The 24,602-nt window shown below is 36.7% G+C and overlaps 1 non-coding gene across 1 annotated transcript; it reads right to left on the bottom strand.

Annotated features, from left to right (window-relative positions):
- Positions 1-23,781: 23,781 nt before the first annotated feature.
- Positions 23,782-23,888, bottom strand: LOC128294326 (small nucleolar RNA R71). The gene has a single exon (XR_008284638.1). It is a non-coding gene; the product is annotated as a small nucleolar RNA R71 (small nucleolar RNA).
- Positions 23,889-24,602: the final 714 nt, after the last annotated feature.

A 24,602-nucleotide genomic window follows, 5' to 3' on the forward strand; every position in this document is an offset into this window, starting at 1 on the left:
ATTTTCAAAATCACGTCACTGCTACCCTCTAAAAACAGTTTTAATGCTAATTTCACTCTTTCACACATTCTTTATGCTAACCTCATTTTATCTTATATATGTATATACCACAAATCATTTTCACCACATTTCATTCACCATAAGTGTAGGTCCAAACCACAATATCACCACAAAACCATCCCGTTGAACAATTCGGATCAATCCTCGATATTTAATGGTTTCAAAGACAAATTTCACCATCATACTTCGCTTAGTTCGGCTCTCTTGTACACATGGTGAACACTTAGTACCACTCATGCGACCCAACCGATTTGTCTCGTAGCTCTCTTATCTACATGGTGTCCTTCACTTGGAATCACGCATGCGACCTAGCTACATTTATCTTTCACGTAGCTCTCTTGTCTACATGGTGTCCTTCACTTGGAATCACGCATGCGACCTAGCTACATTTATCTTTCACGTAGCTCTCTTGTCTACATGGGATACATCTCGTATCACACATGTGACCTAGCTACTACAGGTGTCTCGTAGCTTTCTTGTACACATGATGTGCACTCAGCATCATACATGTGACCTAGCTACGCCCTCTATTTCATTCGATCTCTCAGAATGTTCAACCGGATCTCTCTCTATATTTATTTCCATTCTTCCAATAGTCGATTTATATTTTAACATCAGCTAGTATATTTATATAATAGGCTGAAATATAAGAATGTACATGAAATTATTGTAATATTTACATACAAACTTACCTTGGTGCAAAATATGGAAATTTTGCAATTTAGTCCAAAACTTTTTCCTTCCCTGCTCGAGATCAATTCGCGTCTTTCTTGATCTATAATAACACATTTAGCTCATTTAATACTCATACTATTTATTTCAATCCAAAATCACATCATGCAAAATTACATTTTGCCCCTAACTTTTCAAAATTACAATTTTGCCCCTAGGCTCGGAATTTAATTTCAGCCCTTATTCTTATATTTTATGATATGCTGAACATTTTTCTCTTCTACAACAACATCAAATTCTCACTCTATCATATAGTTATGAACAATAGGTATTTTTACCGATTATGCTGCTTTTACTCGTTTTCACTTAAAACCGAGTAGCACAAGTTATTTAACATAATTTAAAACCTCATATTCTATCATAAAACATCAAAATACACAAATTTCACCTATGGGTATTTTTCCAAATGTGAACCCTAGGTTAAATTATTACTAACATAAGCTTAATCGAGCTTCCGGATTCCAAAACGTAAAGAACATTAAAAGCGGGCTTGGAATCACTTACTATGGAGCTTGAAAATTGAAGAAACCCTAGCTATGGAGAGAGGGAGAATTCGCAGCAACTAAGGAGGATGATGATCAATTTTGTGTTATTTTTCCCATTTTATTTCATTTAATATCCAAATGACCAAAATGCCCTCCTTACTAAACTTTCAAAATTCCTTCCATGTCCTAATTTTGTCCATGAACTTAAAATTGGTCAAATTGCTATTTAAGACCTCCTAATTAATATTCCAAAACAATTTCATACTAAAAACTTCTGGGATGCAAATTTTGCAACTTATTCGATTTAATCCCTACTTTCAATTTAAGCACTTTAGGCATAGAATTTCATCACGAAATTTTCACACAATCATGCAATCATATCATAAACCCCAAAATAATTATAAAACAATTATTTCTATCTCGGATTTGTGGTCACGAAACCACTATTCCGATTAGGCCCTAATTCGGGTTGTCACATCAAGTCTCGTATTCGAGTCATCTGGATCTTTATAAAGAAATTTGATCGTCGTTTTCATTTATTTCATGTTGTAATACATTCAACTAATGCTCTAAACAAAATTACCATTTTACCCCTAAATTTTTAATTAATGACGATTTCATCTTTAGGTTAAAATAAAATAAAATTCTTGCAATTTAATCCTTATTTCCAGCCGTTATTCTCAAACAAATTGATAACAATCCATGAATTCTATAAAATATCAAAATTTTCCATAATTTCAACACTTTTTAATTTAATCCTTCAAACATGTTTTTCCTTGATCTTGAGCTAAATTAATAATTTCATTCAATTTTGTAATTTTAAATAATAAAATAATCCATTGCATGCAAATTGGGCATTTCTAACATTTTTTTACAAAATTGCCCATAAAATTTTACTTTTATTCAATTTAGTCCATGAGCCTAAAACATGCAAATTAGCCATGCTAGCTGAATATTCATACATATTTTCATCCTCCTCCTCTCCATTCCACATCCTTAATTTATATAACATGCAACAAGTAACATTATCAATAATTTCACTATTTACTTATATGTATATTCAAAACTGTCCATTTGCGTCATAGTCACTAAATTATTTATATCTTAAGCTACAGAACTCGAAATTAATATCCACTAATTTTACCTAAAACTAGACTTACATATATTATTACCATAAAATTTTAATAATTTTTGGTTTAGCCAATAAGTACAGTTTATTCTTTAAAGTTACCCCTGTTCTGCTGTCTGACAGTTCCAACCCTTCTTCACTAAGAATTAATTATCTCATCGTACGAGATTCAGATGATGTTTCCACTTATTTATATTGAAAATAGACTCTTTAAGGATTTTAAACATATAAATTTAATCCATTAATTATTTTTCTCCAATTTTTGATGATTTTCCAAAGTCAGAAGAGGGGAACCCGAAATCATTCTGACATTGTCTCACAAAATTTATTATATCTCATGATTTACAATTCCATTGCTTACACCGTTTCTTCTATAAGAAACTAGACTCAATAAGCTTTAATTTCATATTTTATTCATCCTATAATTATATTTATAAAATTTTTGGTGATTTTTCAAATTTAGACTATTGCTGCTGTCCAAAATTGTTTTAGTGCAAAATGTTGATTTTCATTTTGCCCCAAATTTCACAGTTCATACAATTCAGTTCTTACTTAATTAACCCCTCAATTAAGCTAATTTTCTCAATTAATACTTTTCCTAGACATTATAAGTTATTTCATAACTATTGACATTCAGAATTTCCACATAAAACTCTAACTTCAAACTCTTTTACAATTTAGGTCCCAAACATTCACTTTCTATTCAATTCTTTCAATGAAATCAGCATATAAACAATTTAAAGCTCTAATTCCATGCCAAATCATCATAAACTTCCAGCACATATTCATAGAAACTTTCAATTTCTTTCATAGAATCAAGAACTAATGAATTCAACAAGTGGACCTAGTTGTAAAAGTCATAAAAACACAAAAATTTCAAGAAATAATCAAGAATTGAACTTACTTGCAGTAAACATATGAAAAACCAGCTTAAGGGAATCTTCCATGGTGTTTTTGCTGATGAGAATGCAGAAAAATAAAGAGAAATCTGGATAATTCCACTTTAGTCCTAGCTTTATTAAGTAAATTTTGCAATTTTCTAATTTTGCCCTTAATTCCCCTTATTTTCTTGCTGATTTCATGCCCTTTCCGTCCAGCCCAAATAGACCTTGGGTCTATTTACCTTTTAAACCCTCTTTCTTTTATCATTTAAGCTATTTTATCATTTCCCACAATTTTACATTTGATACAATTTAGTCCTTTTTGTTCAATTAGCTATCAGTACTTTAAAATTTCTTGACGAAACTTTAATACTAACTTATTAACACTCCATAAATATTTAGAAAAATATTTATGGCTCGATTTAAAATTCTCGAGGTCTCGATACCTTCGTTTTCGATTCTAATTATTTTAATATATATATTTTTTTAGTACACTATTCACTATTTCAAAATTTTTCCTAACTTCACATTTAACTTATACTCACTAAATTAATAATATTTCTTACTCATTTTTTGGATTTAGTGATCTCGAATCACTGTTCCGACACCACTGAAAATTAGGTTGTTACACATTATTTTAACAATCCAAATGACATATTCAACATTATAGATAAAATGAGTGTACCTCTATCGATTTGATGATAGTGTGAGCTTCTCTCTAATCTGACTTGGGAGTTCTGCAAGGTGATGATCTACAAGGGAAGGAAACAACTAGAGTTAGCATATAAAATGCTTAATAAGTTCAATTGAAAAAATATTATACTTACCTTGTTCTTATTTAAGCATAAAAGCAAACTTTAGTTTTGCATAATGTTGGCTAGTACAAGGCATTCAAACATCAACAATGTGAGCTTAAACAATGTACAAGATCATCAAATGTTACATGTAACTTCAGCATACCAATTTATATTACTTTCTTATACTTATCACAATGGCATGTTCAATTAACAAATCATAAATCTATATCAAGCATACATGGACCGTCAAATTATAGTAACTTGAATCATATCAAACATTCAATATTGTTTTAAGCATTTCTCAAGTCTCAAATGAGCTTACAAAAGCTCTAAATTTGACTCAGGAATGAACAAGGACCAAATTTAAAACTTTTCAAAAAGTAAGGCAATTTTTGAAACAAAGGTCACACGACTGTGTGCCCAGGCCATGTAAAAAAATGTGATCGTGTAAAACTTGAGTCGGACGACTGTGTATCTAGGCCGTGTAACTCATTGAGGCCGTGTGGGTTAAAACACATATTTTTCTACAAAATTCACATGACCGTGTGGTTAGGTCATGTAACCCACTGAGATTGTGTGAAAAACTAAATGACCAAATCTACAGTACTCACACAGACATGTGGCCAGCCTATATGACAATCGGGAATCGTGTGCTTCTAAAGCTTCCTATTTTCTAGTGGAGACACAATCGTGTCACCAACCTGTGTGTGACATGCGACCATGCGGACAAGTCGTGTGATACAAAATATGTCATTTGGTACATGCTTCAATTTTCAACCTAAAAAGACAACTTCAAAATACAATTTAGCCAATGATAAACATGTTCAGAACAATCCAAAAACATACCATATCAACCCATAATCATCTAATCAATATGCCCCAAGGGCACCATCACATATCATGAATCAACTCAAATAATTAATCCCAACTCATGCCGATTTAGATTATAAAAACATATATGCACTATATGCAATCAAAACATCAAATTCCAACCACCTATAAATGGCCATATTACCAAAACCAACAATGTACAAGTTTGGCATCAATTCCACAACAAAGACTTATATGTACCTCATATCATTTCCATATTAATGTCTGACCTGAATTCTGAACGTCACATTAGTCATCGAGGTGACTCTCCATTTAAAACTTTCAAACCACACCAACCAACCATACACACCACAAGTTCGCAAAATATTTCATACAAGAATTAGTCCTAAGTGCATGCTTTTCTAAATTAATTATTTCATTCACACAATCAGAAGGTATAGTACCTTAATTCTTGGTGGTCTCCCTTAGCTGCAAAAAAATTGTTAGTTCATTTGATTATCATCACATTAAACTAGTAATAAAACCATCCAAACAAACAATCAAACAAACAATTAAAACATTCAAATCCCCCTAAAAAATTAAACATTCTGAAATGTTTGTTTACAACCCGTTGAAAATTTATTTAAAAAAGTCTAAGTCTAATTCTAGTACTAAACCCTTGGACCGACCCACATTTCCTTCACTTCAGAGTTTAAAAGCTCAACACACATACTCTAAAAAATGCCTTGCGATGATGGATCATCGATTTGCCACCTTTCTCACTAACCCGTGAACTATTTATCTGTAAAGTAAAGTAAGGAGTGCAAGCTTGGTAAAGATCAGTGAGTGCACAAAAAATTGCCACAATTCGACATAAAATCCGTAGTTGAAAGAAAATATACTAAATCATGCAACCATGGCATAGTATCAAACATATCACAAAGTAAACACAATGATATATTCGCATAATGTGACATGGAACATATATATAATCAATAATGCATTGGATAAACAGATCTCTAAACACTCCTCATGACTCATAAAGTTATACGCTATCTCCATATAAGTATAGCACGAATGTTCACACTCTCCAAACACACTATGCTATTTACGGCGAATGGAGCTATGCTCGACATTCCCTTATCTCTCCAATGCTATATCCAGGCCACAATGCCCTAACACATAATAAAAATGGTTAGTACTCACAATCCTATGGCATGCCAATGATATCCAATGGTTCCAAATAATCACAATGCCAACATATCCATTTATATACATTTTCACTCACTATTTATACAAACTTTCACTTGTTAACAACATTTTCTCAACACTTTTAATGCACTCTCAAATGCTATCACAATTGCTCAAAAGAGCCATAATCATATTAAATTATTTAGGTGCGCATAAAACTAACAAGCACTTATCAATCATTTTCATTTACACATAACACATGCTTAATATTTCACATGATTCACATATCAGGATAAACAAGCATCGAATTTAATAGTACGTAAATCAAGTAAGAATACTTACTCTCGAAGCTTAGATTAAGTGATTAGACCAACCTAATCTCCTATTCAACCTTAGGAATCGTGCCTAAGATCCGTAATCCCAATCACTCGCCTAGTCGATACCTTGCGCATAACAATCTCGAGCAAGCTTTTCTTTCCCTTTCACCTTGCTCGTAGAAGCTCCCGACGAGTCTGACACTTTGCATTCACATTAAGTACATTACAAACACATTATTAACATCGTTAAACTAAAAAAAATAGCAAAATCACCATTCGGCTCACTTTTCTTGTACTGAAAATCAACTTATTTTGTCGAAACATGAGGTTTCCTGACTCAATTTTTGTTCTTAAACTTTAATTAAGTTTCTAAACATCCTATTTAACCTATTATTACTAAGATAAACCTTTAATTTTACCTAATCTTATGAATTTAAAATTTAAAAAATAAAGCTTGTATGAACATATAAAAAGGAGAAATTTGAAATTCATTAAAATTGATTATTGATCTATCAAATTGAGTTCAAATACCTTTTATTTAGTTAAAATAGATTAGAAATAAATAAAAAAGGTTTACTCATTATTTCAAATTTCACCATTGTTGAACCGAAATTTGATTAAAAAGCTTTAAATATTAAAAACTCTCAATGCACTCAGTTAAATTCTGAATTAGAAAAACAAAAACCTTAATCTAATTATAATAAGTCAAGAAATTACCTCATTTTGAAGAAAACAACAAGTTGTGGAGCTAATTTGAAGTTGAACGTGAAAAGAATAATGACGAATTTGATGAGGGTTTAATAATTTTTCTTTAAAATTGGAAGGTGTTGAGGTGTTTGGATAGTTAGGAAATAACCAATGACGAGTTAATTTTGAGAGAAAATATCATTTGAATTTGGGAAATTTTTTTGAATGTGAAGGTAAATGGGAGGGAAGGGATGTGGGGGTTTTAAAGAAGGAAGATGAGCAGTTTTTTTTAAAAAAGAAGAAAAATTGCCTTTTAAAAACACCCATTTTCCCCTTGTTTTTCAAATCAGTCCTTAGTATAATTAAAACACATTTTTCCTCAATTATTTCCAAACCCGATTTTATTTTTAAAGTTCGTTTTAAGTTATTTAATAACCGATCATGTAACACTCCAAACTCGGCCTAGACGTTATGGCCGAATCTAGCGATGTCGCATGATAGTGTGTTTGGAAACTGTAGCTTGTGTTAAATAACCGTAACTTAGCTTAAAACATTTTCCGTTTAGAACTCGTCATTATCTTTTATTCATTTCCAAAGTCATGGTGTTGATTTAGTCATTAGTTTTCAAAACATTATACGTTGCAGAAGCTTTTTAAAACAGTTTGTGTCCTTATAGGTATTTTGCTAAAACACGGTGTTTTACCTACCTCTAGCCGATCATGTAACACCCCAAACTCGGCCTAGACGTTATGGCCGAATCTAGCGATGTCGCATGATAGTGTGTTTGGAAACTGTAGCTTGTGTTAAATAACCGTAACTTAGCTTAAAACATTTTCCGTTTAGAACTCGTCATTATCTTTTATTCATTTCCAAAGTCATGGTGTTAATTTAGTCATTAGTTTTCAAAACATTATACGTTGCAGAAGCTTTTTAAAACAGTTTGTGTCCTTATAGGTATTTTGCTAAAACACGGTGTTTTACCTACCTCTAGCAGATATAAAATATAAAGCAGTATAAAATCCAAGTTTAAAGAAAAAATCCATAGAGGCTATTATTACAGTAAAATACCCCAAATAAAACTTTAAAAATCTAATTAAGTACGAAACAGTGTAAAAAGGGGTCGTGTGGCCATCGCTGAGTCCTTCGTCGCTTCGATCCGTCTAAGTATGGGGATTACCTGTACAGATAAAACAAAAGGGTAAGTTTACAAAAACTTCGTGTGTAATTCCTATATAAACAAGCAGACAAAAAGCAATCATAGTCTGGGCCTAAGCCTATTTCAGTAACAGTTTCAGTTTCAGTTAGGGCCTTAGCCCATTACAATAAAGAAGCAATCATGCATTTGGCCTTGGCCCATTACAGTATCAATATTCAGTACAGTAACAGATATAAAGTATCAAATCCTACCCAGCCAGCCTCTACACTCCAACTACATCCAACCCTACACTCCACGTGGGGATATAATCAACCCACTCTTCCCTACACTCCCAAAAGTACCGAATTCGGCAATAAACAATAGTTTGCAGCTGAGCTGCCAGTAAATTAGGCTCGAGGCCTTTCATTATACTTCCTCCGAATAATATAAACCCCCAACCCAATTCAATGAATATACAGATATGACATACTATAACATGATATCATAAATGTAGTCAGAGCATACAGTATTAAATCAATGAAACATCATCATATTTTCTTCATATCAGTCATACAGTCATTTCAATCAATGAGGGGTCTAAGTAAGCTTACCGACCCTACAGTAGCTCCACAGTTGACTCGAGCGACGTATGTAACCTTAGCAGTCAAATAGTGAAAATGGCCCACAAGCCCATGTTGTTTTCCCATGTGGGCCTACACGCTTGTGTGGCCCACACAGCCCAAAATGGCCTTGGACGTGTGGATCACACGACCTGACCCAAAAATTCAACACGCCGGTGTGGTTCACCTGTGTGGGCCCACACGGCCCAATACTGTCCGGCCTATGTATCGCACACGGCCAGCCTTGTTGATCACAAGCCCGTGTTCGGTTACACAGCCTATCTGTAACACCCCGAACTCGTGACCATCGCCGGTGTCGGACACGAGGGGTTAACGGCCAAATCCTCTCAAGGTACCAACCAATTTGACTATTTCCAGTCAGGCTGGAAAACTGCATCACCGTCGCCTTAAAAATCATATCTTGAGTTTCAAAACTCGGAAACTGGTTTCGTAAATTTTTCCTGAATTTAGACTCACATACCCATCCATGGATTTATTTCTAGAATTTTTGGTCGGGCCAATTGGTACAGTTTATTAGTTAAAGTCACCCATGTTACAGGGATCGACTGCTCTGACCTTCGCGCGTTACAACTTGAATATCTCTCTGTACAGGGCTTTAATACTGGTGCCGTTTGTTTCTAATGAAACTAGACTCAAAATGGAATCTGCAAATATAAGGCATGAGTTCTAATTCTTTCTGGATAATTTATAGTAAATTTTCTAAGTCGCGACAGGGGACCCAGAAACCGTTCTGGCCCTGTCTCACGAGAACTTTAATATTTCTCAGTATACTGCTCATATGGTCGTTTCGTTTCGTCCACAATTTCATAATTTACTCACTATTTAATTCTACTTCTACTATTTTTAGTGATTTTTCAATCTCATCTCACTGCTGCTGTCCGCAACAGTTACTGCAGTAGACTATGCCAATTTCATGAATCTTTCCTTGGCCTTAATCATCCATCATACATGACACAAATTATGGCCACCTTATCAAAATTAGAGTTTCTAAGACTCGTGGCTATAGGTTCTAGCATCCCACTCGACGACCACATAGGCCATTTTCACATGGCTTAAAGTTTACAACCCACAGTTCGACAAAATATAATAGCCTATACATGCCAAATGTTCTTCAACAACGAAGACAATACCAAAATATTTCAGTCGGTGTGATGACTTCAACGACGGTTCCGATCACGCAAACAATACGAGCCCGAGAGACCTAAAATGGGTGACAAGAAAACACCGAGTGAGTTTATAACTCAGTAAGTCATAAGCATTCATCAATCCACTGATAAAGTTACTACAACATGAACAATAAACGAGGTTAGGTACTCATCCATATCGAATCTATACCATAATTCCTCGGACCCTTTGGTCCAATCTCATACCAAGTCATACATCCACATTTCATATTCTACACAACAAGATATTTGAAGCATTTTCACACACTAACTCATTTCCACCACGATCATACAATTTCAATCATCACATAGATTTAAGGCTTACCAAATTCAACCCCAAGCATGAACGTATTCTCTATTCGTCATGAGCTCAAGGTACTTACCCGATCCGCTGCCCATACTCAACTCGATGGAGACACACCCTCCATATAATTGTTCGATCGGATATATATATATATATATATATATATATATATAGTACGCCTTACACAGTGCTTAATACTCGATTTCGCACACTTAGTGCCATGCGATTTAAGCCCGCACACACAATGCCATACCTTCGAGCTCGCACACTTAGTGCCATATATTTCCAGCATGCACACTCAGTGCCATATTTTTCCAGCATGCACACTTAGTGCCATATATTTCCAGCATGCACACTTAGTGCCAATCTCGTCACCGTACACTCGATTGTTCGCACACTTAGTGCCGAAAGCAACTTTCTACACATTTCACTATTTCTTTTACATTCAACAATTGTCATCATTCCATACACATACATTTTCATTTGTAAATATATATATCATCCCATTAAACACAATTGCATAAATTTTACAATCATTTAAGCAATATCAAATACGTGCTTAATGACTTACCTTGTGTTGGGCAAAATGGTTCCAACTCGGCTACTCGATGTTCTTTCCTTTTCCTTTGCTTGTTTCTCCACCTCGAGCTTCTTGAGCTTAGTCAATAAATTAACTAGTTTAACCGTCTTGCCAAATATTTATACATATATACATGACATCAACTATACTATCATCATTAATACATCAATTCACAAAATTTTATCTCATGAGCATATGACCCATTTTTACCCCATATGGCCGAATGCTTCATTCCTTACCCAATTAACCATCCAACAATTTTTCAGCCTCATTACCACCCTTTTCATGTCTAATTGTTTAAATACTCTCAAGCTCATTCACAAGTACTATTATACATCTCATTAAGCATTAATCATTTTGCAACATAAATTCTATAGCATGGCCGAATACTCATGCACACACACACACACATAACAACAAGAACTCAATGGCACAAAATTTCCTTTTTGTTAAACATTCGAACTCACTCATCTCCATGCTTTCATCACAACAACATCAAAACACTCACCAAGGAAAACAACATGCATGGCGAAATTTAACTCACCTAACAACTTAGTTTCGATTTGAGATTCAAGGAAAATTTTGAACCAATCTTCCAAATCATGCATGCATTTTCAAGAGTGGCATAAAACATACCTTCTTGTATCAAAACACCTTAGTCTAGTAAGCTCCCATGGCTGATTTTCTCAAGCTTTTTCCCCCGTTTCTTCTTAGTATATTCGGCCAAGCAAGGAGAAAATGAGAGAATGAACACTTTTTTTTTTTTCTTTTGTTTTCATCATATCCCTATTTTTTTTTTTCAATTTCATTTCTTTATTCTTTCAAGCATAATCCATTAGCTAAACATGTTTGAAACATGTTTTCCCTTGCCCATCACTCTTGACATGGCCGGCCACTACCCTTAGGAATGGGCTATTTGACATGCAAGTCCATTTATTTTACTTCATCCTTTTATTAATCTCTTAAAATTAGCCACATCTATTTAAATCCTCTCACATGAGTCCTTTTTCTTTCAATTCACAATCAAATTAACTAAATCAAAGAATTCAAAATTCACACATGCATTTTCACATATTCTAGACAATAAATATTACGTTCGAACATGTCGGTGACTCGGTTTGGCGGTCCGAAACCACTTCCGACTATGGTCAATTTTGGGATGTCACAACTCTCCCCCACTTAAGAAATTTTCGTCCCCGAAAATCTTACCGGTGAATAGGCTCGGGTATCGCTCTTTCATAGAGTCCTCAAGCTCCCAAGTGGCTTCTTCCATTCCGTGTTTATGCCACAACACCTTCACTAACGGGATTTTCCTATTGTGCAACTCTTTTACTTCACGCCTCATAATGTGAACCGGTTCCTCTTCATAGCTCAAATTAGGCTGAATCTCAATCTCAGATGGAGCAATTACGTGCGATGGATCAGACCTATATCGTCGAAGCATCGAGACATGAAAAACATTGTGAATCTTTTCGAGCTCAGGGGGCAAAATCAAACGATACGCGACTGGACCGACTCGTTCGGATATCTCATATGGCCCGATGAACCTCGGGCTCAATTTGCCCCTACGGCCGAATCTGAGCACCTTCTTCCAAGGTGAAACTTTGAGAAAGACCTTGTCTCCAACTTGATATTCAATATCCTTTCTTTTCAAATCCGCATACGACTTTTGGCGATCCGAAGCAGCTTTCAAACTTTCACGAATTACTCGAACTTTTTGCTCGGCATCCTTAACCAAATCAACCCCGAAGAATTTACCTTCACTAAGTTCAGTCCAGAATAATGGGGTACGGCATTTACGACCGTATAAAGCCTCGTAAGGCGCCATCTTAATACTTGATTGAAAGCTATTGTTGTAAGCGAATTCAATCAAAGGCAGATACCGTTCCCATGAACCACTAAACTCAAGGATGCAACATCTCAACATATCCTCGAGTATTTGAATTATCCGTTCGGATTGACCATCGGTTTGGGGGTGAAAGGCGGTGCTGAAATGCAACTTGGTACCCAAAGCTTCTTGCAACTTCTTCCAAAATCGCGAGGTAAATCTCGGATCTCTATCCGACACGATGGAAATAGGCACCCCGTGTAGTCTCACAATCGAGAAGCGTACAATTCGGCTAGTTTGTCCATTGAAAAATCCGTACGTACGGGGACAAAGTGAGCCGACTTAGTCAATCTATCTACAACGACCCAAATCGCATCCTTCTTACTTGCTGACAATGGCAGTCCGGATACAAAGTCCATTGTGACTCGATCCTATTTCCACTCGGGTATCGTGATCGACTGAAGTAATCCCGATGGCACTTGATGTTCCGCTTTCACTTGTTGACATATTAAACATTTCGAAACAAAATCAGAGATGTCTCGTTTCATACCATGCCACCAAAACCGACGTTTCAAATCGTTGTACATCTTCTTACTCCCCGGGTGGATTGCCATTCGGCTACAATGGGCTTCATTTAGAATTATCGAAATAAGTTCCGAATTCTTTGGAACACACAGACGACTTCTGAACCTCAAACAATCGTCATCATCAATTTGAAACTCTGATTCCTTGTTCGAACACACTCACCCGTTTTGCAAGCAACTCCTCATCAACTTTCGAGCTTCCCGAATTTGATGAGCCAACAATGGTTTTGCCTTTAATTCGCTACTAACACATTGTCGGGTAGGATAGACAAGTGTACATTCATCGTCAGTAAAGCAAACAGTGATTTCCGACTTAAGGCATCCGCAACCACATTAGCCTTTCCCGGGTGATAATCAATGACGAGTTCATAATCTTTTAACAACTCGAGCCATCGTCTTTGTCGCAGATTTAAGTCTCTTTGAGTCATCAAATATTTGAGACTTTTGTGATCCGAATACACATAGCACTTCTCACCAAATAAGTAATGTCGCCATATCTTTAAGGCGAATACGATGACAGCCAATTCGAGATCATGGGTTGGATAATTTTTCTCATGTGGCTTTAATTGTCTCGACGCATAGGCCACAACTCGACCTTCTTGCATCACTACGCAACCTAACCCAAGTAGGAGGCATCACTATAGATGACAAACTCTTTGCAGATTAAGTGTACTAGAACCGAGCTTTCGTCAAATGGGTTTTCAATTGGTGAAACTTTTCTAACACTTTTCCGTCCATTCAAATTTGACATCTTTCTGAAGCAGTTTTGTCATGGGTGTGGCTATCATCGAGAATCCTTTTACAAACCGTCGGTAGTAACCGGCAAGCCCCAAAAAGCTCCTAACTTCGGTAACATTCCTTGGAGGTTTCCAATTGACTATGGCCGAAATTTTTTCGGGTCCACCCTGACACCGTCACGGACACCACGTGCCCCAAAAAGCTAACCTCTTTCAACCAAAATTCACATTTACTGAACTTTGCGTATAACTGCTTATCTCGTAAGATTTGCAACACTAGCCTTAGGTGTTCAGCATGTTCAGTTTCATCTCTCGAATAGACCAGAATGTCATCGATAAATACAACTACGAACCGATCCAAGTATGGCCTGAAAATTCTATTCATTAAATCCATAAACACCGCAGGGGCGTTAGTGAGCCCAAACGGCATCACCAAGAATTCGTAGTGACCGTACCTTGTTCTAAAAGCGGTTTTGGGTACGTCCGATTCTCGGACCCTCAACTGATAGTACCCCGACCTCAAATCTATCTTTGAAAACACCGAGGCTCCCTTTAATTGATCAAACAAATCGTCAATTCGTGGCAACGGATATTTATTCTTTATCGTCACTTTATTGAGTTGACGGTAGTCGATGCACAACCTCATGCTTCCGTCCTTCTTTTTCACAAACAATACTGGTGCGCCCCATGGAGAAAAACTCGGTCGAGCGAAACCTCTATCCGTCAATTCTTGCAATTGAACCTTCAATTCCTTTAACTCCGTTAATGCCATACGATACGGAGCTATTGAGATCGGCGTAGTACCCGGTACAACTTCGATGCCGAATTCCACTTCTCGAACCGGTGGCAATCCCGATAACTCCTCCGGAAAAACATCTAAATACTCACAAACCACTGATACTGATTCGAGTTTCTTTTCCGTCTCTTTACTTTCCAACACATACGCAAGGTATGTTTCACACCCTTTTCACATATCTCCGGCGATCATAGAAGATATTATCGCCGGCACTCCTTTTAAATCGATGAGACTCGACTCGGACTACCTCATTATTTGCACTCCTCAAATCAATGGTTTTCCTTTTGCGATCCACCATTGCATCATGTACGGTCACCAATCCATACCAAGAATAACATCGAATTCATCAAATGGTAGAAGCATCGGATCGGTAGGAAAGCAGATTCTCGAATTATTAGGGGCATCTCTTGCACACTTTATCAACGAATACGTATTGACCCAAAGGGTTTGACACTGAATTACGAACTCGATGAGACTCAACGGTAGAGTCTTCTTGGATGCTAAAGTTTCACATACATATGAATGAGTAGAGCCGGGGTCAATCAATGCAATCACACTAGTATCAAAGAGAGTAAAAGTACCAGTGATAACGTCAGGGGAGGATGCCTCCTCTCGTGCGCGGATGGCATATGCTCTAGCAGGAGCTCGGGTCTCGGATCGAACAGCCGTATCAGTGGCTCCCTCGATTACCACCCTACCTCCACGAAACCCTCGGGGTCTACCTCTAGCTGTCGCCCACTAGATCTCGCACCTTGCATCTTATTCTTCTCATCTAGCTCCGTACAATCCCTAATGAAGTGGTCCTTCGAACCACATCCGTAACAGGCCCGGTTAACAGACTTACCCCAACATTCACCTAGGTGTCGTCTTCCACATTGGGGACATTCAGGTTTCTCTTGACGATTATTGCCCACACTAGCTACCGATGTAGCTCGAGTCCGTCAATGGTGGGGCTCTAATGGAAATTCCATGCATTGCCCTCGACTTCTTGGTGTCCTCCACGAACCTCTTTACGATCGAGAACGGAGCTTTACTCGTTGATCTTTTACGGTAATCTCTTGCTTCAAATTCAGCCTTCTTCTTCTCCTTCCCAAGTTCTTCCGCCTTGCAGGCTCGTTCGACTAGTGTCACGAACTCCTTTATCTCCAAAATTCCCACTAGTAACTTTAACTCTTCATTCAATCCTTCTTCAAATCTTTTGCACATAGCAACCTCATCAGCCACACACTCCGAGCATACCGACTAAGTCTTACGAACTCATGTTCAGATTGAGATCTGATCATACGGCCTTGCTTGAGTTCCGGGAACTCCTTACGCTTCTGATCGATGAACCGTTGACTAATATATTTCTTCCGAAATTCCGTTTGAAAGAAATCTCAAGTAACTTGTTCCTTTGGGACTATGGAAATCAAGGTCCTCCACCAATAGTAGGCTGAGTCTCGCAACAAAGATATAGAACACTTAAGACATTCATCGGGTGGTTCGGGCATATTGCGCGACCCACTCATTCATCATGGTGAAGAAGGCTTGTTTCGCCCTTCATTTTGATTATTCGCGGATGACCGAGGCTCAACAGCGGTGTCCCTTGCGCAGGAGCAGCCGCTACACTTTCAACGTCATCCGCCAAGGGTCTCTATCCGGGTTCCATCGCTAATCAAAACAAAAATTTCAACCGTCGAAGTCATCACATTATTAAGCACTAACAATTTGGCATGTATAGCTAGACTCACACGCTCTATGGTAGTCCTAGAACCGACTAAACCATAGCTCTGATACCAATAAAATTGTAACACCCCGAACTCGTGACCGTCGCCGGTGTCGGACACGAGGGGTTAACGGCCAAATCCTCTCAAGGTACCAACCAATTTGACTATTTCCAGTCAGGCTGGAAAACTGCGTCACCGTCGCCTTAAAAATCATATCTCGAGTTTCAAAACTCGGAAACTGGTTTCGTAAATTTTACCTGAATTTAGACTCAAATACCCATCCATGGATTTATTTCTAGAATTTTTGGTCCGGCCAATTGGTACAGTTTATTAGTTAAAGTCACCCATGTTACAGGGATCGACTGCTCTGACCTTCGCGCGTTACAACTTGAATATCTCTCTGTACAGGGCTTTAATACTGGTGCCGTTTGTTTCTAATGAAACTAGACTCAAATTTTAATCTGCACATATAAGGAATGACTTCTAATTCTTTCTGGATAATTTATGGTAAATTTTCTAAGTCGCGACAGGGGACCCAGAAACCGTTCTGGCCCTGTCTCACGAGAACTTTAATATTTCTCAGTATACTGCTCATATGGTCGTTTCGTTTCGTCCATATAAAAATAGATTCATCAAGGTTCAATTTCATAATTTACTCACTATTTAATTCTACTTCTACTATTTTTAGTGATTTTTCAATCTCATCTCACTGCTGCTGTCCGCAACAGTTACTGCAGAGACTATGCCAATTTCATGAATCTTTCCTTGGCCTTAATCATCCATCATACATGACACAAATTATGGCCACCTTATCAAAATTAGAGTTTCTAAGACTCGTGGCTATAGGTTCTAGCATCCCACTCGGCGACCACATAGGCCATTTTCACATGGCTTAAAGTTTACAACCCACAGTTCGACAAAATATAATAGCCTATACATGCCAAATGTTCTTCAACAACGAAGACAATACCAAAATATTTCAGCCGGTGTGATGACTTCAACGACGGTTCCGATCACGCAAACAATACGAGTCCGAGAGACCTAAAATGGGTGACAAGAAAACACCGAGTGAGTTTATAACTCAGTAAGTCATAAGCATTCATCAATCCACTGATAAAGTTATTACAACATGAACAATAAACGAGGTTAGGTACTCATCCATATCGAATCTATACCATAATTCCTCGGACCCTTTGGTCCAATCTCATACCAAGTCATACATCCACATTTCATATTCTACACAACAAGATATTTGAAGCATTTTCACACACTAACTCATTTCCACCACGATCATACAATTTCAATCATCACATAGATTTAAGGCTTACCAAATTCAACCCCAAGCATGAACGTATTCTCTATTCGTCATGAGCTCGAGGTACTTACCCGATCCGCTGCCCATACTCAACTCGATGGAGACACACCCTCCATATAATTGTTCGATCGGAGATATATATATATATATATATAGAGTACGCACACACAGTGCTTAATACTCGATTTCGCACACTTAGTGCCATGCGATTTAAGCCCGCACACACAGTGCCATACCCTTCGAGCTCGCACACTTAGTGCCATATATTTCCAGCATGCACACTCAGTGCCATATTTTTCCAGCATGCACACTTAGTGCCATATATTTCCAGCATGCACACTTAGTGCCAATCTCGTCACCGTACACTCGTATTGTTCAGACACTTAGTGCCGAAAGCAACTTTCTACACATTTCACTATTTCTTTTACATTCAACAATTGTCATCATTCCATACACATACATTTTCATTTGTAAATATATATATCATCCCATTAAACACAATTGCATAAATTTTACAATCATTTAAGCAATATCAAATACGTGCTTAATGACTTACCTTGTGTTGGGCAAAATGGTTCCAACTCGGCTACTCGATGTTCTTTCCTTTGCCTTTGCTTGTTTCTCCACCTCGAGCTTCTTGAGCTTAATCAATAAATTAACTAGTTTAACCATCTTGCCAAATATTTATACATATATACATGACATCAACTATACTATCATCATTAATACATCAATTCACAAAATTTTATCTCATGAGCATATGACCCATTTTTACCCTATATGGCCGAATGCTTCATTCCTTACCCAATTAACCATCCAACAATTTTTCAGCCTCATTACCACCCTTTTCATGTCTAATTGTTTAAATACTCTCAAGCTCATTCACAAGTACTATTATACATCTCATTAAGCATTAATCATTTTGCAACATAAATTCTATAGCATGGCCGAATACTCATGCACACACACACACATAACAACAAGAACTCATTGGCACAAAATTTCCTTTTTGTTAAACATTCGAACTCACTCATCTCCATGCTTTCATCACAACAACATCAAAACACTCACCAAGGAAAACAACATGCATGGCGAAATTTAACTCACCTAACAACTTAGTTTCGATTTGAGATTCAAGGAAAATTTTGAACCAATCCTCCAAATCATGCATGCATTTTCAAGAGTGGCATAAAACGTACCTTCTTGTATCAAAACACCTTAGTCTAGTAAGCTCCCATGGCTGATTTTCTCAAGCTTTTTCCCCTTTCTTCTTAGAATATTCGCCAAGCAAGGAGAAAATGAGAGAATGAACACTTTTTTTTCTTTTGTTTTCATCATATCCCTATTTTTTTTTCAATTTCATTTCTTTATTCTTTCAAGCATAATCCATTAGCTAAACATGTTTGAAACATGTTTTCCTTGCCCATCACTCTTAACATGGCGGCCATTACCCTTAGGAATGGGCTATTTGACATGCAAGTCCATTTATTTTACTTCATCCTTTTATTAATCTCTTAAAATTAGCCACATCTATTTAAATCCTCTCACATGAGTCCTTTTTCTTTCAATTCACAATCAAATTAACTAAATCAAAGAATTCAAAATTCACACATGCATTTTCACATATTCTAGACAATAAATATTACGTTCGAACATGTCGGTGACTCGGTTTGGCGGTCCCGAAACCACTTCCTGACTATGGTCAATTTTGGGATGTCACACTATCACACGGGCGGTCGCACGTCCTTGTAGAGTCGACAACCACACTTTTCGACTTTTCACCAATTTTCATCTACCATGTTGTGGTTACACACCTGATTTCATTTTGAAGTTAAACCACACTCCGAGTACTCCAAACCTAGATTCAACCCAAAACATCATTTAATCAACTACTTAACTCATTATTCAATCAAAGCCTAACGAAGTTAAAAATCGATCAAAAATCAGGCCCCCTTATCAAAAACAACTGAAATTGCTCCCTTAGTTTCTTGAAGATGCACCAACCCACCCTTGGTCTCCACCTAAAACGAGAGACACAAAACCTTTTCGTTAAACCCTTAATCACATTTCACATTGAATTTCAATTCAACCATACTTACTGATCAAGCACAACCGACTGTTGTTAGACGAGAACCCCAGTTGAAAAGAAACAGAGAAAGAAAGTGTAAAGGAAGAGTTGAAAATCCCTTGCAAACTATCGACAAAGCAGAGTGCGATCTAGCAACACAAGAGCAAACAAATCGAAAAGGGGAACTAATGACAAAATAGGCAAAACAGAGGAGGTGATTGTGAGAAGAAGAAAAAGAAAAACGATGGAAAGGGAAGTAAAAAAAACCTGAAAAGGAACAAAAGATGTAGCAGAAATTCACCTAGCAAAAATAGGTAAAGGGAAATAAAAAGGTAGAGAAAAAAGGAAAAAAAAGGAGAGTTTCAGTAGCAACAAGGAGAAGCAATCACCAATAGAAAAAGGAAGGGATTTCGGCAATAAGAGGATTTGAGAAGAACAATACGGCAGCAAGTAGAGAAAAGACTACAAAAATTCGGCAGAGAAAAACCAAAGGTAGAAAAAAAGAAAACTGTTAGAAAATTGAGAATGTGAGAGAGAGTACCTAAACTTTCCACCACCAAATTTGGTTATTTTCAAACTCCTCCATCCATATTTTTCTCCCCATATCCTTTAATCCACTCCCCAAATTGTCCACCAAAAACTACTCAACAACTAAATTCAAACCTCACTCAAACACTTCAGAATTTTGGTCAAACTACAACATTCACACGGCACCAGCAGCAAAAATAAATCCCCTTGATCGTGTAGAGATTTAAACTCCAAACCTCCACCCTCTTAACACTCAACTTAACCACTAAACCAGCAGGCCCTTTCTGACATATTTTACCAACATTTATTAATAAGCCTACTGATTAAAGATAGGGGTTTATTCATTTAAAAACAAAAATTTTCCCAAGCTAAGGCTTGAACTTGAGACCTCACACACATACCTAGAACACTTAACCACTAAAGTAGATACATATTTGTGTCACAAACATATGAAAATAAATATATAAGAGATTTTTGGGGCGTTACAACTCTACACCTAAAGAAAACTTCGACCTCAAACTTTACCTGATCAGAACAGATAAGGATACTACTATCACATCGCATCCTCCGGATCCCATGTGGCCTCCTTAGTGCTATGATTACACCAAAGAAACTTAACCAGTGGGATGGATTTTCTTCTTAGAACCTTTACCTTATGATCCAAAATTTGAACTAGCTCCTCTTCAAAGGTCAAATTTGGCCTAATGGAAACACAAAAATTTATATACTTTTTCATATCTAACTTTACTTAAATTCATGCAAATCCGAGTAAATTCTTGTCAAAAAATAATTAAATATTATAAAATAATTAAAATGTGTTAAAAATTTAAACAAGATGAATTTAGTTAATTTTATACTTAATTTTGATTAATTTTGACTATTTTCGACAGATTCGCTCAAAGGGCGAAAATTGGCTCGGTTGACACTGCTGAAATCACAAAATCGAGAAGCAATTTAAAGTTTCGAGGCACTTTAATTTCCAGCCTAAGATGATCCAAAAATGTGTATTAATTCATAATTTAATTAATTTTAATTTATTCCCCATTTGATTTGGGTTAAATAAATTATTTTTAATTAATTATGGAGAAAGAGTCCAGTTGAACCACACCAATCGAACCATATTGAGTGAACCGAACCAGCCACTAAATGGGCAGCCTAGAACCATCCATAGGCTGACCCAAATCAGCATTTTAGCTGATTAAATATGCTTGCAAAAAGGCCCTTGAAGAACTTTCAAAATGCATGCAAACCCCTCTATTAATTGTGGCTTTATGAAATTGCCCCAAGCCTAAAATAGCAAAGTTGAAACTCTCAACTTTTCCATGTGTGTGGCCAGCCAAGGGAGGTCTCTTAGGCTAATTCTTTTTGCTATTTTTAGCTGCCATACTCAGCTATAAAAGCCACCCCTTTCTGATCATTCAAGCCATCCCTCATTCTACAACATTATCTCATTCTCTCTTCTCCTCTCTCACTTTTTCTCTCATTTTTTTCATCCCATTTCCCTTATTGTTCAAGTGACAATTTCTTCTCTTGGGAAAGAGGCTCTCATCAGCCATTTTGGAGCAGCAATTAAATGTTCATAAGCCACCTTGATAGTCCAGGGCAACGAAGAACGAAGAACGGAGCAACTAGTCAAGCCACGGAGAAACATTGGATTTGCTTCTTGTTCCCTATCTCTCTAATTTTTGTTGTTGTTTTGATGCACATGTTTATGAATATTTATGCTATTGAAATGGTTATTTTAATCAATTTAGCTTAAACTTAAGTTTGTGTCGGGTTGATTATATTCTGCCTGCTTGAATTGTTAAAATCGTGTTTATGTTGTTATAGACCTCGGTAAGATGCTTGATTAAGTAAAATCATGCCTAAGTTATTCTTGCATTACGACTGTGAGGTAGCTAATAAATTAATTATTTAAATGGATTGCAATTGTAATTAATTGACACAGTACTTAATCAGTGCATGTTTATTCTTCTAAGGTAGTTGAAGGTTAAATTAGCAATGTATCTGGCAATATTATTGCCTTGCATAACTTGCAAGATTATTGTGATTAAATTGTTTCAAGGTAGAGATGCCTTGTTACTTCACATAGTCTTTTATATGCTTATTAGATTAATTAATCGTTTGAATTGACATAGGGATATGCAAGAGATTAGTTTAGTTTAATGAGTATGTATGTGCAATAGCATGTTTGCTTACTAAAATCTGTTTAGTCGGTTGAATTGACATAGGGATATGTCAAAAGATGAATGGATTTTTGTATGTAAGTTTGTTCATAAGTTAGCAAATTACCGGGTTGTTGTGAATTTATTCGTAACCATATAAACATGAGTTTAATAATTCTAAGTTAAAGAAATATAATTAATCCAACACAAGTATGTTACATTGATTAAATCTTATTTGAAATCGTGCATTAGAACTCCTTTGTTTTATTTTAATTATTTATTTAGTTTTTAAATAGTTTTTGACCATCTTTTAAAACCAAATTATTTTTACCTCACCAAAGTGTTTTACAATTAATTTCATAAATAATTCTTTTTACAGTCCCCGTGGGTACGATAACTCGACATTTACTTGTCACTTTATTACTTGTTGCGATTGTGTACACTTGAACATTTCCGTCGTTCCAAGTTTTTGGCGCCATTGCCGGGGACTATTTTAAAAAAAAGTCATTATTTGTGAATATGTTAGTTTTACATTTTGGTTTATTTTTCTGTTTAATTTTTAACTTAATTAATTTTTCTTTGATAATTTCAGGTGTTTATGAGTATTGACTAGATTATTGACTTACTTCTTGTAGACCCTGAGATAGAACAAACCTTTCAACAGCGAAGAAGACAAATGAACCAGAGAAGGACTGAAAGAATGAATTCGAGAATATGGATCAAGGAAACGAGCAAACCTTGCTCAAAATCCTATTCTTATTGCTGACGATAAGGATAGAGCCTTAAGACAATATGTTGTGCCAGTATTTAACGATCTTAATCTGAGAATTAGGAGACCCAAAATCGAGGCACAATAGTTCGAGCTGAAGCCAGTCATGTTCTAGATGCTTCAGACGGTGGGCCAATTTAGTGGAATGCCTACTAAAGATCCTTATCTTCACCTAAGACTATTTATGGAGGTGAGCGACTCTTTCAAATTAGCTGAAGTTCCCGAAGATGCATTACGATTGAAGCTGTTCCCGTACTCACTAAGGGACAGAGCTCGAACCTGGTTGAATTCATTGCCACCAAACTCAATTTCTACATGGCAAGAGTTAGTCGAAAGATTCCTTATGAAGTATTTCTCACCAAGCAAGAACGCTAAGTTGAGGAACGAGATCACTGCCTTCCAACAAATGGATGATGAGTCCTTGTATGAGGCATGGGAACCATACAAAAAACTATTATGGAAATGCCATCACCATGGAATCCTGTATTCCATCCAACTTGGGACATTTTATAATGGTCTCAATGCTCACACGATGATGGTAGTGGACGTTTCTACTAACGGTGCTCTCATTTCTAAGTCTTATAATGAGGTTTACGAAATCATTGAGAGGATCGCCAATAACAATTATCAATGGCCAACCAATCGAGCTGCGTCAGGAAGACAAGTCGTTGGAATACATGAAGTGGACACTCTCACTTCACTTGCATATCAGGTATCTTCAATCTCTTCAATGCTTAAGAATCTTACCACTAATGGGTCTAACAATTTTGCAACCCAACCACCTCACCAATTTGAGAGTATAGCCTATGTTTATTGTGGGGAAGGAATTTGTTTAAATAATGTCCATCAAACCCCGAATCCGTATACTACATGGGTAACTAGAACCAAAATCGAGGAAGGCAAGGACTGCAATCTAACTTCTATAACCCATTGTGGCGAAACCACCTGAATTTTTCCTAGAGTGACCAAGGGGCTGGAACCAGTAACAACTACGCCCAACCTAGACCGACTCAGCCGCTTAGTTTTTCCCAAAAGCTCAGAAACCAGCTCAGGCTGAATCATCCAATAGCTTAGAGAATTTATTAAAGGCATACATGGCGAAAAACGATGTCACTCTAAGAAATTTGGAGAATCAAGTGGGCCAACTTGCTACTGAACTCAGGAACTGACCACAAGGTGCTTTACCTAGTGATA

The sequence above is a fragment of the Gossypium arboreum genome, chromosome 6, assembly GCF_025698485.1.
Source record: "Gossypium arboreum isolate Shixiya-1 chromosome 6, ASM2569848v2, whole genome shotgun sequence".
Classification (NCBI taxonomy): domain Eukaryota; kingdom Viridiplantae; phylum Streptophyta; class Magnoliopsida; order Malvales; family Malvaceae; genus Gossypium; species Gossypium arboreum.